The 18,918-nt window shown below is 38.9% G+C and overlaps 1 pseudogene; it reads left to right on the top strand.

Moving 5' to 3' along the window:
* Nucleotides 1-18,684, top strand: part of LOC101087317 — a 30,254-nt pseudogene extending 11,570 nt beyond the window's left edge.
* The last annotated feature ends 234 nt before the right edge of the window (nucleotides 18,685-18,918 follow it).

Genomic DNA, 18,918 nt, shown 5'->3' on the forward strand with positions numbered 1-18,918 from the left:
CCATAATAGTAAGGGACTTCAACACCCCACTTACAGCAATAGACAGATTATCTAAACAGAAAATCAACAAGGAAACAATGGCTTTGAATGACACACTGGACCAGATAGACTTAACAGATATATTCAGAACATTTCATCCTAAAGCAGTACTTCTCCAGTACACATGGAACGTTCTTCAGTATAGACGATATACTGGGACATAAATTAGCCCTAAGTAAGTACAAAAAGATCGAGATCATACTGCGCATAATTTCAGACCACAACGCTATGAAACTCGAAATCAACCACAAGAAAAAATTTGGAAGGGTAACAAATACTTGGAGACGGAAGAACATCCTACTAAAGAATGAATGGGCTAACCAAGAAGTTAAAGAGGAAATTAAAAAGTGTATGGAAGTCAATGAAAATGATAATACCATAGCCCAAAACCTCTGGGGCACAGCAAAGGCAGTCATAAGAGGAAAGTATATAGCAATCCAGGCCTTCCTAAAGAAGGAAGAAAGATCTCAGATACACAACCTAACCTTATGCCTTATGGAGCTGGAAAAAGAACAGCAAATAAAACCCAAAATCAGCAGAAGACAGGAAATAACAAAGATTAGAGCAGAAATTAATGCTATCGAAACCAAAAAAAAAAAAAAAAGTAGAATAGATCAATGAAACCAGAAGCTGGCTCTTTGAAAGAATTAACAAAATTGATAAACCAATAGCCAGTTTGATAAAAAAGAAAAAGGAAAGGCCCCAAATAAATAAAATCAAGAATGAAAGAGGAGAGATCACAACCAACACAGCAGAAATGAAAATAATAATAAGAGAATATTATGAGCAATTATATACCAATAAAACAGGCAATCTGGAAGAAATGGACAAATTCCTAGAAACATATACACTACCAAAACTGAAACAGGAAGAAAGAGAAAATTTGAACAGACCCATAACCAGGAAGGAAATCAAATTAGCAATCAAAAATCTGCCAAAAAACAAGAGTCCAGGGCCAGATGGCTTTCCAGGGGAATTCTACCAAATGTTTAAGGAAGAGTAAGCACCTATTCTCTTGAAGGTGTTCCAAAAAATAGAAATGGAAGGAAAACTTCCAAACTCTTTCTATGAAGCCAGCATTACCTTGATTCCAAAAACAGACAGAGACCCCACAAAAAAGGAGAACTATAGACCAATTTCCCTGATGAACATGGATGCAAAAATCCTTAACAAGATATTAGCCAACCAGCTCCAACAATACATTAAAAAAGGTATTCGCCACAACCAAGTGGGATTTACACTTGGAATGCAGGGCTGGTTCAATATCTGTGACTCATCACATCAATAAAAGAAAGGACAAGAACCATATGATCCTCTTAATAGATGCAGAGAAAGCATTTGACAAAATACAACATCCTTTCTTGATAAAAACCCTCAAGAAAGTAGGGGTAGAAGGAGCATACCTCAAGATCACAAAAGCCATGTATGAAAAACCCAATGCTAATAGCATCCTCAATGGGGAAATACTGAGAGGTTTCCCTCTAAGGTCAGGAACAAGACAAGGATGTCCACTCTTGCCACTGTTATTCAACATAGTACTGGAAGTCAGTCTCAGCAATCAGACAAAACAAAGAAATAAATGTCATCCAAATCAGCCAGGAAGAGGTCAAACTTTCACTGTTCGCAGATGACATGATACTCTATATGGAACACCAAAAAACTGCTAGAACTGATCCATTAATTCAGCAAAGTCACAAGATATAAAGTCAATGCACAGAATATGGTTGCATTCCTATACACCAATAATGAAGCAACAGAAAGAGAAATCAAGGAATCAGTCCCATTTACAATTGTCCCCAAAACCATAAAATAGCTAGGAATAAATCTAACCAAAGAGGAAAAAAATCTATACACTGAAAACTATAGAAATCTCATGAAAAAAATTGAAGAAGACACACACACACAAAAAAAATGGAAAAATATTCCATGCTCCTGGATAGGAAGAAGAAATATTGTTAAAATGTCAATACTACCCAAAGCAATCTACATATTCAATACAATATCCATCATAATAACACCAGCATTCTTCACAGAGCTAGAACAAATAATCCTAAAATTTGTATGGAACCAGTAAAGACCTCGAATATCCACAGCAATATTGAGAAAAACAAAAACAAAAACAAAACAAAGCTGGAGATATCACAATCCCAGACTTCAAGCTGTACTACAAAGCTATAATCATCAAGACAGTGTGGTACTGGCACAAAAACAGACACTCAGATCAATGGAATAGAATAGAGAACCCAGAAATGGACCCACAAATATATGGTCAACTAATCTTTGACAAAGCAGGAAAGAATATCCAATGGAATAAAGACTATCTCTTCAGCAAGTAGTTCTGGGAAAACCAGACAGCAACATGCAGAAGAATGAACCCAGACCACTTTCTTACACCATACACAAAAAGTCAAAACGGATGAAAGACCTAAATGTAAGACAGGAAACCATCAAAATCCTCAAGGAGAAAGCAAGCAAAAACCTCTTTGACCTCTGCCACAGCAACTTCTTATTCAACACGTCTCCAGAGGCAAGGGAAACAAAAGCAAAAATGAACTGCTGGGACCTCATCAGTATAAAAAGCTTCTGCACAGTGAAGGAACTACTGGGACCTCATCAGTATAAAAAGCTTCTGCACAGCGAAGGAAACAATCAGCAAAACTAAAAGGCAACCAACGGAATGCGAGAAGATATTCACAAATGACATATCCAATAAAGGGTTAATATCCAAAATCTATAAAGAACTTATCAAACTCAACATCCAAAAAACAAATAATCCAGTGAAGAAATGGGCAAAAGACATGAATAGACACTTCTTCAACCGACACATGAAAAACTGCTCAACATCACTCATCATCAGGGAAATACAAATCAAAACCACAATGAGACACCACCTCACACCTGTCAGAATGGCTAACATTAACAACTCAGGCAACAACAGGTGATGGCGAGGATGCAGAGAAAGAGGATCTCTTTTGCCTTGTTGCTGGGAATGCAAACTGGTGCAGCCACTCTGGAAAACAATATGGAGGTTCCTCAAAAAATTAAAAATAGAACTACGCTAAGACCCAGCAATTGCACTATTAGGTATTTATCCAAGGGACACAGATATGCTGTTTCGAAGGGGCATATGCACCCCCATGTTTATAGCACCACTATCGACAACAGCCAAAGTATGGAAAGAGCCCAAATGTCCATCGATGGATGATTGGATAAGGAAGATGTAGTGTGTGTGTGTGTGTATATATACACACACACACACACACACACACACACACACACACACAATGGAGTATTACTTGGCAATCAAAAAGTATGAAATCTTGCCATTTGCAACTATGTGGATAGAACTAGAGGTTATTATGCTAAGCGAAATTAGAGAAAGACAAATTATCATATGACTTCACTCATATGAGGACTTTAAGATACAAATAGATGAAGATAAGGGAAGGGAAACAAAAATAATATAAAAACAGGGAGGGGGAAAACATAAGAAACTCTTAAATATGGAGAACAAACAGAGGGTTGCTGGTGGGTTTGGGGGGGGGGGCTAAATGGGTAAGGAGTATTAATGAATCTACTCCTGAAATCACTGCTGCACTATATGCTAACTAACTTGGATGTAAATTTAAAAAAAAAAAAGCTTCCAATATCAGTCAAGAAAAATGCTCTAACTTTACATGTCTCATTACAATCAGTGATACTTTATTATCTATTATTTCATTTGTAAGTGGAGACATTAAGGCTCAGATGAGTTGTGACATGGTCAAAGTTGCCTGGAAAAGAAACAGATTTAGCCATGAAAAAGAAAAGAAAAGAACAGAAGCCCACCACGGAACTAAAGAAGCCTGCTGCATAAAAACTTAAATTTGTGTATCCCATAAAAGTCCAATCATTTTGGACTGCTAATTTTGAATAAAGACCTGATCGAAGGTAATGGGGGGGAAAAGACAATGTCTGACTGAAATACTCCCCCCTTCAAAGTATTTTGCTCATAATAAAATCAGAGGTACAATAAGACCCACCAATAACACAAAATAAAACAGGAGCCAGGAAATTAAAGAGATGAGAGGAGAAAGATAGGGGGGAGGAGCAGACTTCTGAAGCTTTCTCAGGGGCCAAAAATCCTAGCCATTAAGATATAGAAAAGAAAAATGTAGAAAAGAGATCAGAATCCACAGATATTTACAATGACCCGAAGAGCATTCACCTGAAGTGTGGGTGCAATGGAAAAACTACAGACCTTGAAATGAGAACTTGGGTTCTCAATTGCTATGTAAATGTTCTGAGCCCTTTATTCTCACTAGTTCAAATAAGAAAATAATGCTCTCTTTTTCAGAGAGTAGATATGAGGATTATACAATACTATAGTATTGTATATAATAGTACAATAGAAGAGTAGCACTTGGCAGATAATCAGTAAATGATGGATAACAGTATTGGTAATATACTAAATTAAGTGTTAGCTTAAGTTTCTGGTCTCCATACTCTATCTTTTTCTCAAGACCTGGTTGCTTTCTGTCCTAGTACACATCACTGGTTCCCAGATCCTTTGATAAGGATCCTTTGATCCTTATCTGGTGAACCAATACCCAAATCTGCCCCTTATCATCCTGCCTCTGACAACAATAGAAAGGATGACAACATAAATATAACTGCAAAATGAATTAACAGTTAAAATTTATGGAGATACTTACTGGGCATGATACTAATAAGCCTTTTATTTATATTCTATCCTTTTATCCATGTATTGGCCCCACCCCACTGTTTTCTCATCATCTCCATTTTACAGATGGGAACACTAAGAAACAGAGACACCAATTACATTACCTTTTCCAAGACAATTTCCATTAAGCGGGGTGAAAGGATTTAAATTCAGGGCTTTATGATGCCAAATATCACCCTTTCCACAGCTATACCACTGCACCTCCCAGACTCTAAGAACTAGTCCGTGCCTTGACAGATTCATGACTAGATAACCCATGCTTCTGGGTCAACAATTTCTGTGTTCAGGTGTGACAGATGTGTAGGGGCGAGTGCTCTTGACTCCTAAACAGAGAGTCCAGTGACAATTTCCACCCTGCGAACAGGAACTGGCAGGAAGACCCTATACTCTTTCTCAGAAAGGACAGTGTAGAACAATTTCTAACCTTCCATTGGATTCTTCAACCCCCCTGGAGCCAGGCTTGCACAGGGGACCCTGCAGAAATTATCTATTTTCCATGGACATCTATTTCCTGCTCTCGGGCACTTCTACCCTCTCTTCAATTACTCAGATGGCAGTGTAGCAACTCAATCAGTGTGTTCCAGGAGGTCACACTTTGGGAAGAATCTTACAATGAATTACAATATCATTTTAGATCCCTAATCGCCCAATCAATAATTTAGGGAACAAAGGAAACATTTTCTGGGAAAGCATTAGCTTGAAACTGAAGAGCAGCTTCTCATCCCTTGGAAATGACACAATTTTAACAAGGGTGGAGTAGACAGAGCCTGACCACTGCCTTTCATACACTCTTACTTGGTCTCCTTTCCTTCTTGCTCTTTCTCTCACTCCTTTTTCTCTCCTTACTCCTCTCCTCTCTCCTGTCTCCTCTCTCATGTCCTCTCTTGTTCTGTCTCCCCTGGCTACTGCTATTGCTGTTCCACATTTTTTCCTCATCCTGAATACTGTCCTTGCTGGTGCAGGAACTAATTAGTACTGTAACAAATCTGCAGCTATGAAGTATTCATTTTTCTTGGAAACAGATCAAAACCATTATCCACAATGTTGTTTAAATTCATTTTGAAGTATTAATCGCACTTAAAATTAAAGATTCACCTTAAAGAAATGGCTATAATTCAAATGAAAATTTTATTTTTTCCAGTGTGCTTAGCTGACTAAAAATATTTCATTAAAAAATGTCAAAATAGGGGTGCCTGAGGCTCAGTTGGCTAAGCGTCCAGCTTCAGCTCAGGTCATGATCTCATGGTCCATGAGTTTGAGCCTTACATCGGGCTCTGTGCTGACAGCTCAGAGCCTGGAGCCTGCTTCGGATTCTGTGTCTCCCTCTCGCTCTGCCCCTCCCCTGCTCACACTCTGTCTCTCTGTCTCTCTCTCAAAAATAAATAAACATTAAAAATAATAATAAAAACATTTTTAAATGTCAAAATAGATAAGATTCTGAGAGTTCAAAAGCTATTTTTGAGAACTCACATGGTGGTAAATAATATATCCAACTTGTTGAAACCTTTGAATGATTTCCAAGAAACTACTTCAAATGCATTTTTCTCTCTCTTTCTCTAGTTGCTACTGATTGCAGGAGCACTAAAAAAAAAATCCATTTGGTTTGTGAACAAGCAATACTTCAAAGAAAAGTAAACTGACAAAGACTTTTGCCCCAGAAATCCTCAATCTGGGCTGAATTTGAGTACAAAGTCACAGCCTAAGAACCCAAGTGCCCCACACTTCTCCAGCCACCTCAATGATGATTCACCAAAGCAATGCAAAATTGTAACAGAAAGTAAGCTTGTAAAAGACAGCCAGCATTGGCATGATCCCTGAAGAAAAGAGAGAACAGAGAACTAGCAATTACTAAAGGATAGATAATTGCCTTCTTTTTTCCTGAAGAAAAATAAGGAATTTGGATAGACCGGTGATATCAGCTATAAAAGTATCCCCACATGCCAGCTGTCAACCTGGCAGACACCTATAAATCCCTCTAAAGCCTGTGGATCAGGAGATTAGACTTGTCACATAAGAAAATCCTTATTTGGAATCCTAGGTCTAGGTGATCTTCAAAATCTTTTTCAGATGTAAAAAAGTCATTAAAACTAGATTATTTTCTCAGGTGTCCATGGCAAAGGTAATGGTGGAAACCCAGTATCCTGATTTCTAGATCAATTCACATTAATTGATATTGCCTCTTCAGGTCCTACTCCCATCCACTCTACCCAAATTCTCTGGTCAGTTCTCAGTCCATTCCCCAGGCAGTGATCTCCAACTCCAGTTGCATCAAAATCACCTAGATGCCTGTTAAAACACAAATTGTTCAGCTCCACCCCGAGAGTTTCAGATTCAGTAGGTCTACATTCACCCAAGAATTTGTATTTCTAGCAAGTGTTATGAGATAATTCTCCACAAGTCTAGCGTTTCCTCACATCTTGCAAGCAGAGTCACTGGCTTCCTTTTTTCCGGACTACCTTCCAAGGATTTTGTATAGTGAACAGCCTTAGGAGATAGACAGTAAAAGGCAGGTTTATTTATATCCTGTTTAATAAAGATAACAATGTTGTTCTCCAGGGCAAAGTTCAGGAAAACTTACTGTCCATTATAAATGATCAGGATTCCTTAAGCTCATGATTCTTCTCCTTTAATGCCAACCACTTTTTGTACAGGCATTATCTGGCCCTCCTGCCATTGCCCTGCGAGAATTAAGGCTCTGGGACTGATATAAGCACTTTATATATGACATATTTTAATTTATTTATAAGGCTTTTGTCTACATCTCCTTCTCAGTATATTTCTTGAGTTCCAGGATTCTTACTGTGCCCACTCCTCTATTGTTCCCAGGACTTAAAACAGAGTCAAGTACATAAAAGGTACTCAGTAAACATTTGTTTAATGAATGAATAAATACATGAAAAGGAAATGAATAATAACCCAATAAGTTTGGCACAACTCAACTCTATTTTATAGATGAAAAAACAAGAAGTTGAGTGCGTTTGGATAACTTAGCAATAATCACAGAGCTAGGAAACTATAAAGCTGGTATTTGGACCTAAGTGTCTGATTCTCCCACCTAAACTTCTAATCACTATGTTCTACCATATGTCTGTGAAGAGAATTAGAACAGAGAGTGGATACCAGTAGGTCCGTCATGGCTACTTGGTAATCCCAATGATTGTTTTCTCCTTTCTACAGAGCTACTTTCTAAATTTTCTACCAAAAAATATAGATATAAGTATTTTACATATGTCTATATATGAATGTATGTATATATATATATATATGTATGTACATACATATATATGTATATCTATGTGCATATATATATGTATATATATTTTTTATAATGAGAAAAATTTTATTTTTAAAAAATCTAAGGAATGGACTTATTTCAATGATGCTTCTACCACCAAAAATACTTAAGAATGTCTCCTCTGGAATTGCACTCAGAGATAGTGAAAGAGGCAGACAAGAAAATGATTCTCCATACTTTGTCACACTTCATTTTGACCCCACATGGCTTTGCCCCCACTCATCCCTTCATTTAATTGTCCAGACCTGCTCTGATTCCAAAAAGTATTACTTTTTTTCCAAAATCAAATTGTCTCTTGTGGACAAAGATTTGCAACTCCTGAGGAAGTTAAAGGAAGTCAATATAAACTCTAAGTAGACAAACCACACCATAGGTTCCAAAAATACTCCTGAGCATCTTTGGTATAGGTGGCCTAGTCTCTGGAGCCTATTCATTTAAACATATCTACACTTATTTCCAATATATGAGCTTCAAAAGCCAATATCCTGAAATCAAGGTCATAGCTCAGGTTATGATGAAAAATGATTGCCCTCTTGTCTGCAACTCTATCATGATGACAGCTAAGCAAGAACCCTGCCCATCCCCACATTCCCTTGCCATGACAGCCCAGAGCTTATTGGAAACACAAAGGAGGAGCTCTGCCTCCCACAGCAGTATTTGGACCCATGTAATTTAGATTCACTAAGATAATCAGTGTGTGATCATTAAAAGAACACTGTACTGTTTACAGTTCTCAAGCATTGGGGACATTCTCCTTTGTTCATTATACTCAATTAGAAATTTGAATTAAGGTTTCCATTAAGCAAACACTGATCTCTTTTCCCATGTTTATTGTGGAACAGAAGCCAACAAGCCTCTTTAATTCCTTTCCAAGTTCTGTATATGAGTTGCATTGCTGAGAACAAGGTTGGTAATATAATTGCTCTCCCTCTGTGTGTTTGGGCCACTTGGAAGGAGAGAATACAACTCAATCAAAATTCTATCTTCTGAAAATCATTATAATTTTTCAATCTTATTTACTTAAAATTTGGAGATACATTTGTAGAATTTTGAGAAAATCAAAATATGCTTTCTGAACATTGACTTTATAAATAATCTTATGGTATGGTGAAAAGAACCTCACTTTGGAAATCAAAAGCCTGGATTCATGTCTCAGTTCCACTTACTAGCTGGGGGACCTAGGGGAAGCTATTTAATTCCTCTGAGTTGAGGTTTTCCGACTGGTAAAAAATGGATTTATAATACCAGTGCAGAATACCTCATAAAATTATTATCAGTATCAAGTGAGATTATATATATATATATATATATATATATATATATATATATATATATGAAAATGCTGATAATGTTTATTATTTAGAATTAACAATCACATAATCATTGAAGGTAATCTTCAAAGACATACCTAATTTTTAATTTGATGCTCCTGAAATGTTTCATTATAATACAGTCTAATGTCTCATTGGAACATTTAATCTATCAACAAAGAGCATAATAGGAGGACAGTTTCTATTTAATCATGCAAGAATAATTGTAATGGGAAGGTTACACTTGAAACATCCAGGCCTGTGGGTGGGGGAAGGGGATGTATTATGCTTCAGCTTTCAAATTCACAGAAATGGATCCTTCCTTTCTTGTGTGGCATTTCACAATGTTTTTGTCCTGGGAAAGGGGTGGGGCAGGAGCTGTAGAAAGAGGGACAAATTGGAAAGGTCTCATTTCTTTTCAATTACTATAGCCAGACTCCAAGGACATCATTCACAATGGGTAGTACAAGGAGACGCTCCCTCCAGAAAACACTTTAATTATCAGCTGCTGGCATGTGTCCAGGAGGGAGCTGGCTATCAGAGGCTGGGAGGCTGGAGCAAGGCTTTCAACCGGCCAGATTCAGAAAAGGGAATACCCAGGGAGGGACACAAAGTAATTACCATCATCAAGAACAATTGCAACAATACTGGAGTTGGGCTCGGGTTGTTCACAAACAGGCAATTCCTTTTGTGCAGACATTTGTGTTGACCCCCTCGTACAGACGCTCCAGAAGGAAAAAAGCAGGCTATAACCTTTTCCTTCTTAATCATCAACATTTAGCAGGGTAAATGTCATCTGCTGTCTGACTTTTCATTAACCATATAAAATCCTGGGAAACGGTCTCTGCATTTACAGATATGCTTCTTTTTTTTTTTTAATGATTTCCTCTACTTCTTTCCGTTTTGTTTTAAAAACCAACTATTTCATCTGCACGCCCCCGTCCCCTCCCCCACCCTCCCCACAGAGATTGTTGGAGGTGGCACTTCTGCAACCTTCTCATCAGAAGTTTCTGAAGGCAGAATTATTGAAAGCAAATTGGGTAACTACGCTAACGAGACTCAATTTAACTGTCATCAGGAAATTATAAAATAGCTTATCAGAGATTGAATGTGAAGGAAAGACCCCGAGGATTGTCATTTAAGAAGCAGTAGGTTAAACTGTGTGGGGAAGATTTCCTTTAGCTCGTTAGTACTTGAAGTCACAAGCATTTAAAGATCTAAGACACACCAAGGGAACAAGCCGGCCTTCGGTTCTCCTGCTGGAGAGGGTGATTAGCTGGAATTAACAAGAGCACCACTAGGGATTTCTTCCCAGATCAATTCAAACAACAGAGTTACCCTGACACAGAAATCTTAGGAAACAGTTAACCTGGGTTTACAACGCTGTGTGCATGCCATGGGAGGAGTGTGTACGTCTGGCATTTTCTCTCTGCAGAGCAGAATGTCACTGGGAAATTATTGAGATAAAAACACATCTACCCTGCACCTGTCAGAGTCATGTCGTGATGAGAAAAATTACCCCATGGTGCCTGGTTCTGTGGATGTCTCCATTCTATTCCCCAGCCTGCCAGTCACTTACTTGTAGCTCCATGAGCAAACTCCCCTAGGCAGGGTTAATGGTTGGGGGAGGAGGGTGGAAAGCCATCAGTCAACTATTAGCTTTAGCAAGCATTTCACCAGTCAGATTCATTTTGTTTAAGCTGACAGTCACACAGTGTAGGACAAGAGCCACTTCCAAACTGCAATCTTAGATGGTCCCCATCTAGGCCTGGGCCCGATCTCTATAATGTATTAGATGCACTTCTCAGTAGATGGCATTAAAAAAACGAAAAACAAAAAACAAAACAAAACAAAAAAAACACAAGGCCCACCACAAACCAGCTCCCTGAGGGGAAGAGACAGTCCTGATTAAATAAAATTTTAGGAAGGGGCGCCTGGGTGGCTCAGTCGGTTAAGCGTCCGACTTCAGCCCGGGTCAGGATCTCGCGGTCCGTGAGTTGGAGCCCCGCGTCGGGCTCTGGGCTGATGGCTCAGAGCCTGGAGCCTGTTTCGCATTCTGCGTCTCCCTCTCTCTCTGCCCCTCCCCCGTTCATGTTCTGTCTCTTTCTGTCTCAAAAATAAATAAACGTTAAAAAAAATTTTTTTTTTTAATAAATAAAATTTTAGGCTTATGATTTCAATTTGGCGGAGTCCTAGACTTGCCATTAAATATATTCCTAGATGAGTTGGGGCTTGCTATCAGGAAACCTGAGTTTGAATCCCAGTTCCACCACAGACTGAATGACTCTGGGCCAGTCACCCAAGCAATGGAACCTTATCTCCAAACATAGAGATAATGAGGAGAGGACCTACCTCACAGGAGTAGAACAGGCATCAGCCTAAGCAGTGTATTTCAAACACACTGGAAGGCATGAAGCAAACTGATACTTTACTGAATGGATGCTCAAACCAAGATTACCCTGATGGTAGCCCATTAAAAAATAATAACAACGATTATGTAAAATCGTGAAATGGGATTTTTGTATCATAAATTAATCCTGTCTTCAAAATAAGCCAGACTACAGACTAGATAAAATACATTTTAATTCACTAAATATCCCCAGTTCACTCCAGATAATACTATTAGAGAGTACAGCGTACCTATCTGTGTTTTTGGCAGAAAGAAACTGGCTATTCTTAAAACAAAAAGATGTACTAGAAGTTTATCAAGGAAACACAAAATTTAAAATTGTCAAAATCAGACTTCAGATGTGACAGGTAACAGACTCTCCTGGACCAAACTTTAATAAGGCTCCTCTCGGTCCTGTTGTCAAGTAGTCCTCAACCTTGGTCCCTGTCCCGTCTTTGGCTTGCCTATGTCAGGAATCCTGGTAGGTCAGTTTAGCAAGAAAAACTCCTGATCCTTGATGTCTCGTCTTTGTAATTTTCCATCCACTGACCCCATCTGATCCTGCTCCTTGGCTACAAATCCCCAGCTGTCTTTGTTGTATTCAGAGTCCAGCCCCATCTCTCCCTTCTATTTCAACAGCCATGACCTCTATTGCAATAATCTTGAATAGAGCCTTCCTTAACCTTTTAACAAGTGTCAGACAATAACTTTAATACATGAAAGAAGGAGAGAGCATGGGATCAAGAATACGAACACCTGTGAACAGGAATTGTTTTCTCTCCCACTGTGAGTATCACCATGACACCTCCCAACTTCTCCTGGCCTTAGGAGCACTTGCAAAGTCCTGTATGCAAAGTCCTGTATGGAAGTCAGGTATGTATGTATGTATTGGCTCAGACTAGGTTCCCTGCCCAAGCCCCGGCTTCACCAGGTGACGGAAAGAGAGACCACTTTCTCTCTAGATTCTGTGGACAGAGATGAAGCAGGTAAGGTGTTTTCAAAATAGAAAGGATTAGATGCTGAGCAGCCAGAAATGTTAATTCTGTTGCTGCTAGCTACTGGGTGTGGCCCATATGCCAGAGAAGAAGGTGAAGAGTTGTTATGCCCACTGTTACAGATCAGGAAACTGAGACTCAGATAAATTCAGTGCCTTTTTCAAAGATTATACATCTAAGTACTATGACCCAGGTCTGTCTGGCTTGATCTTTCCACACCATTCAGCTGGCTCCCATATAAACTGATTTAACCACTGAGCCCAGGGCTGAATGAAATAGCAAATAAGAAAAGAACTTGTAAGGGCACCTGGGTGGCTCAGTCCTTGAGCGTCTGACTCTTAATTTCGGATCAGGTCATGATCCCAGGGTCATGAGATCAAGCTCCGAGTTGGGCTCCATGCTGGAGCCATGAGCGTGGTGCCTGCTGAAGATTCTCTCTCCCTCCGCTCCCCTCCCCAACTTGTGCTATCTCTCTAAAAAAAAAAAAACCAAAACAACTTGCAAACCAACGTAAGAGGAAGACACTGATGAGAAATAAAATCAGGGTCTCCTTTTTCTTCTGTGAAAACAATGCAAGGTGTCTCCTCCTGTGGCTCACACAGAGGAAAAGTGGGAAACAGCATTGTCTCACATGGGCATGCATGCACACTGCCCACTGCTGCAGAAGCTGTACCCCACCCCTGAAGGAGGAGGCTGTGCATTATTGTCTCTGTGCTGTGTGAACCTCACTGCCCCAAGATGCTGAAGCTCCCTGTGCCATGAATATTTATGATTCCTATCTGCCAAGCACCAATGGAGACCAGCTTGACCGGAGGAGGATGCTGATCAGAAAAGGCTTTGTGCCCTCCTTGCAGATTTTTCATACCTGTGAGCCAATGACATTCAAAACAATAACAGAAATTACTCATTGTGTGTTTTATTTCTTAGTATTTCAATGATTTTTATCCGTATGGAGCTGGACAATGGAGTAAATAATAATAATAATTTGAATTTCACATCTAAAAACCTTTCATACAAAATTATAAATATTTTTTCTTTCCAACCCTCCACACAGGGTAGAATAATAAAGTATAAAGATTAAAAATAAAAGCCAGGCTATGGGGCACCTGGGTGGCTCATTCAGCATCCAACTTTGGCTCAGGTCATGATCTTGCAGTTCATGGGTTCAAGCCCCACATTGGGCTCTGTGCTGATAGCTCAGAGCCTGAAGCCTGCTTCAGATTCTGTCTCTCCCTCTCTCTATCTCTCTTTCTCTCTCTCTCTCTCTTCTCCTCCCTTGCTCATGCTCTGTCTTTCTCTCTCTCTCATAAACGTTAAAAAGAGAAAAGAAAAAAAAAAGCCAGGCTAGAATCTTTGCTCAGCAACCTATTAACAGAATATCTTGGAGATAGTTACTTAACCTCTCTAAGCCTCATCTTCTCCATCTGTAAAATGGGGATAATAATGGTGTCTACTTCATAGGCTATTATGGGAACTCAGCACAGTACCTGCCATGTAGTAAACGTTAAATAAAGAATAATTATTATTATCTTCATTTTACAAAGGACAACCTGAAGAAATAAAGTAACCACCAAGATCATACGCAGCAACAAAGACTTAAATCGTCTTTTGATTCCAAATACGAATCATTTTCCATTGCACCTTGTATTTTCTGCCCAACTTCCTGCTGGCTTTTACACACACACACTCTTGCTGTTTCATATTTATTCTTGAATCTACTATAATCAGTAAAGAAGGTAAGAGATTCTGCTCTGGGCCCAACCGGTTTGCAGTGGGAACACAGGTCATAGGTCTTATCCTCCAATGAGAGCCACCCTTAGCTGGGCACATCTCTAGCATCGTCCTCTTCCTTAGTGTTCTGTTAGGGATGTGTTTCCAATGTCTGTATTTAAGAACTTCTCAAATTTCTATCTCTGTGTGACCTTGTTCATGAATTCTTCACGTTTAGTCCTCACTGGGTGAGGAAGGACTTCTTTGCCTAAGGGCTACTGTCACCCAACATGAGATTCTTCATCTAAGTACAAAACATAACCATGACCCATAGATTCATGAAAGTAACAGGAAAAGAAGCTCAGCCAAGAGACACAAGTGCCACACCTAAGAAATCGAGGACGCTTATGTCTTCATGTGGGAAAACAATCCAACTACTGAGTGAGCCCACAAGATGGGCAAAATGCAGGCAGAATTAGGGGTTTGAAATAAAGGAGAATAAAAGATACTCCCTTTTTACACTGCACCAGAATCCAGCCATACCTGATGTAAGCCCTGAGAAAACTAGAAGGGGACTTGATTATAAATTGTCAAAAATTATTAGATCATTAATTCTAATATATATATATATATATATATATATATATACACACATATAAATACAAATATATATGTATATGTGTATACATATATATATATAAATGTGGGAAATACATGTTCACTGAGGGGAATGTACATCCCCTGCAGAATGTCTCAGGGATGCCAGCCCACCCATGTAGGGCCGGTTCTCTGATGCACAGGTGACCACTCCCCCCAGCTGCTGTTTCATATTATGAGGCTGAATTGTGTCTTGCAAAGTGCAGGGACCTTGAGGTCAGACGGACTTACACTTAAATTCTGACTCAGCCGTTTAGTAGCTGCCAGGGGTTGCTTTGTCTGCATGAGCCTCAGTTTTGCCATGGGTAAAAGGGAGAGAGTTACACTTATCTCCCAGGATTGTGTAGAGATTAAATTAGCATAAACCAACTCTGAATCAATAAATGTTACTTTTATTCCAAACATTAGAACTTAAAGTGGATGTATTTTGCATCTATGACGTGCATTACCTTTTCCCAAACCCTTTCATTATTATTATTTTACTTTATCATCACAATCCTGTGAAGTAGATAGATAAAATTAAGCCTATTTAACATGGGAAAACTAGGCAGAGAGGTTATTTAGAGTCGCCCGAGGGCACAAGCCAGCTGGTAACAAAGCTGAGCTAGATTCTCGTCCTTTGATATCCTGTCTATTCTCCTTTCAGCCTCCTCTAGGTCTTTCTGACTTTATACTTGAACACGTTTCCACCTGGACAAATCTCCTAGGTACTCAGGTCCCATGTGTTTTCTCTTCCATTTTCTTTTATTCGTTCACAACTTGATTCTTCTTTGTACATATATTACATCCCCTCTATAATTTATTTAGACGGAAATGATTAATACAAGTGCTAATATAAATTTCTACTTCCCTTCAAAATATCCCCCATCTCACAATTCCTTATAAGGAATGTTTCTAGTATTAAAAAATATATATGTACAATTAGACAACCATATGTTAAAAGGTATTTATCATTATCTTGGCATGGGTCTGATCTCAGAGATTTATTTCAAGCTGAAAAATTTTAGGTGTTAAAAAAAACTTTGATGAAACCAATTAGTAAACACATGTATCTAGTATCTTTAATATGCTTTGATTTAATCAAAATAGAAATCAAATTAAATTCCTGTACTCAAACTAAATTTTTTATGGTTTAAGTAATAATAAAAAGGTAAAATCAAAATACTACAATTTAATGTAATTTTCTAATCATGTTTCTAGGCTCCCAGAAGGACATTTGGCAAAATTATATGTTATACATGAACTGTTTACAAGTTGAACAAGATGTCCCATTGGTCAGGCTAAAAGTTATAGGGAGATGAAATAGCCTAACATTACTTGCCATATAGGTAACACTCACTAAAGGTTTATTATTTGCCAAGTATAGTACTAAGCCCTTTACAGTACACTGGTCCTTCTTAAATGCACAATTGCATTAAATAAAGGAAACTGAGTCGCAGAGAGATTAAGGTAGTGGCTAAGAGTAAGAATCTCACTTCAAGTAAGTGGTAAAATAGAGAACTTAGGCCCATTATCTCTCTGAAAGTTTTCAAAACTACATACTCCTGACTGTATTTATTCAGTAATTTCATCCACAAGTATTTACTGAGACCTCTGAAGTGCTGTGTGGAGTTCAAGATTCTGGTGATAGAGGACTAAGCAAGAAAGGCGAAATCTCTGCCCTCCTCAAACACATTCTTTTGGGAGCAGATGGAAAATCAATACATGAACTAATGAACAAGATCACTGCAGATGGTGATAAGTGCTATAAGGAACAGGATGATGAGCCAAGGAGTAAGAGATAAAGGCAGCTGACAATTCCCATGCACAGTTCTTGAAAACCCACACTGGAGAGGTGACATTGAAACCAGGTCCTGAACAAGAAAGTCACCTGACAAGAGAGGCCTGGAGGCGAAGTCTTCTGAAAAGCCATGCCCAGGAGACCTGCTGGGAGGTCCGAAGAACAGAAGCAAGGCCAGGGCAGCTGGAACACAGCATGGGAAGGGGAGCGTGGTGGGAGCTGAGGTTGGAGACAGACAGGACCTAGTCCCACAACAACATGCTGTCATGTAAAAAGTAAAACATATGGTCGTAAAGAACCCACTACCCTCATGCAAACATTGCCAAGAGTTACAGATTAAAAGATATTACGTCAAACACCTTATAAGGGATTTAGCCTGCATATCAGTATAATATGATTATTATATTTTTATATTCAGGTCAGAAAAAAAATTTCACTTTCAGCACTGTAAATCAGTTTTGGCTTGAGCTATTAGTTATGTTATGTGGGGACTATTAAAAACTTAAAGTAAGCCTCTGCCTGCTGCCCCACCCCCAACTTTATTGAGATAAAGTTGGCATGTAACATCTTATAACTGTAAGGTGTACAACATGTTGACTTGATACTCTTATACAGTGCAATATGATTACCACCATATGTCAGCTAACTCCTCCAATCACTGGGATTTAATTTACAAATTCACGGAGGACTTTTTGATATTATTAATGTATTTAAAATAAATTTAAAATAAATGCTGATGCATCACTATTTACTCAAGTCCTTGGATTTTATTCCAACGGTAATGAGAAGTCACTGGAGGACCTTAAGCAGAATTTGTTCATGTTTTTTATAATAATCTCCCGGACATACTCTCCTTCCCCTTACTTACTCCACCACTTACTAGCTGAGTGAGCCAACCAATGACCAGGTCACTTAATTTTCCAATTCACCTGGCTGGCACTTCTCTCCCACACTCTGTCTCCATCACAAAGATGACACCAGCTCTTAGATATATGGTGGCCCTTCTCACCTCTGGGCCTTTCTTTGTACATGCTGTTCACTCTATATGAAGCACTCACTCTACTTCCTACTTCTCTTTGTCCTGTTGGGCAAGTCCTATCATCTAAGATTGTGACCAGCATCACCTCTGCCCTGATACTCCAAGGCACAGTTACTCCATTCTGAGCTTTGGAGATTTCTTTTTAATTGTGTATATTTTTATTATAAAAGTTTTATAATCTCCTGAAAAAATACTGAGAAAAATGAAAAAATATATAAATATAATCCTCCTACTGCTCTTATGCAAATACAACTTTAAGTTAAAAGGAAGCTAACATTTGCAGAGTACTATTTATCCACATTACAAAGCATGGCTATCAGATGGACTGTCAGGAGAGGAAAATGCTGTGTGGACAAGTAAACACCAATGGTTTCCCAAAGTGCAAGATGCTTCACACTACAGTCTGCAGTGTATAAGCAACTCTGCTCTTAACTCTTTTCTTCCTTCCTTCCTTCCTTCATTCCTTCCTTCCTTCCCTCCTTTCTTTCCTTTCTTCCTGAGGCATAATTCACATGTAAAAATTCACATTTTTAAAGTGTAAAACTTCGTGGTTTTTAGTATTTCACAAATTCTGCAACTGTTTGCAAACTGGTCCCTGTACTTGAAAAGCAAGGAGAGACCAAACAAAGAGGCTACTCCAGATTGGTAGGTAGCAGTTTTAATAGGCATGGGAACTTACTCGGCTTGCTTTGGACAGCCGCAATGGCTAGAATCTTTAAATTTGATAGAGACCTTAATGAGGCTTAGTCAGGTATATCATCCAGATGGTCTCAACAACACCTTACTTTCTTAAGGCTGCATCCTTGAAAAGGACCCCACTGTGGGAATGGTGCACAGAACATATATTCTAAGCACAAGGTGGGGGTCAAAAGCTTCTGATTTGCCTGGGTCCAGCTCCAGGGTCAACCGGTGGTCACGTCCTCTCAATGTCCTCCTCGAACAGCAACTACCACCACTATCTAATTCCAAAACCTTTCATCA

The sequence above is a fragment of the Felis catus genome, chromosome B1, assembly GCF_018350175.1.
Source record: "Felis catus isolate Fca126 chromosome B1, F.catus_Fca126_mat1.0, whole genome shotgun sequence".
Classification (NCBI taxonomy): domain Eukaryota; kingdom Metazoa; phylum Chordata; class Mammalia; order Carnivora; family Felidae; genus Felis; species Felis catus.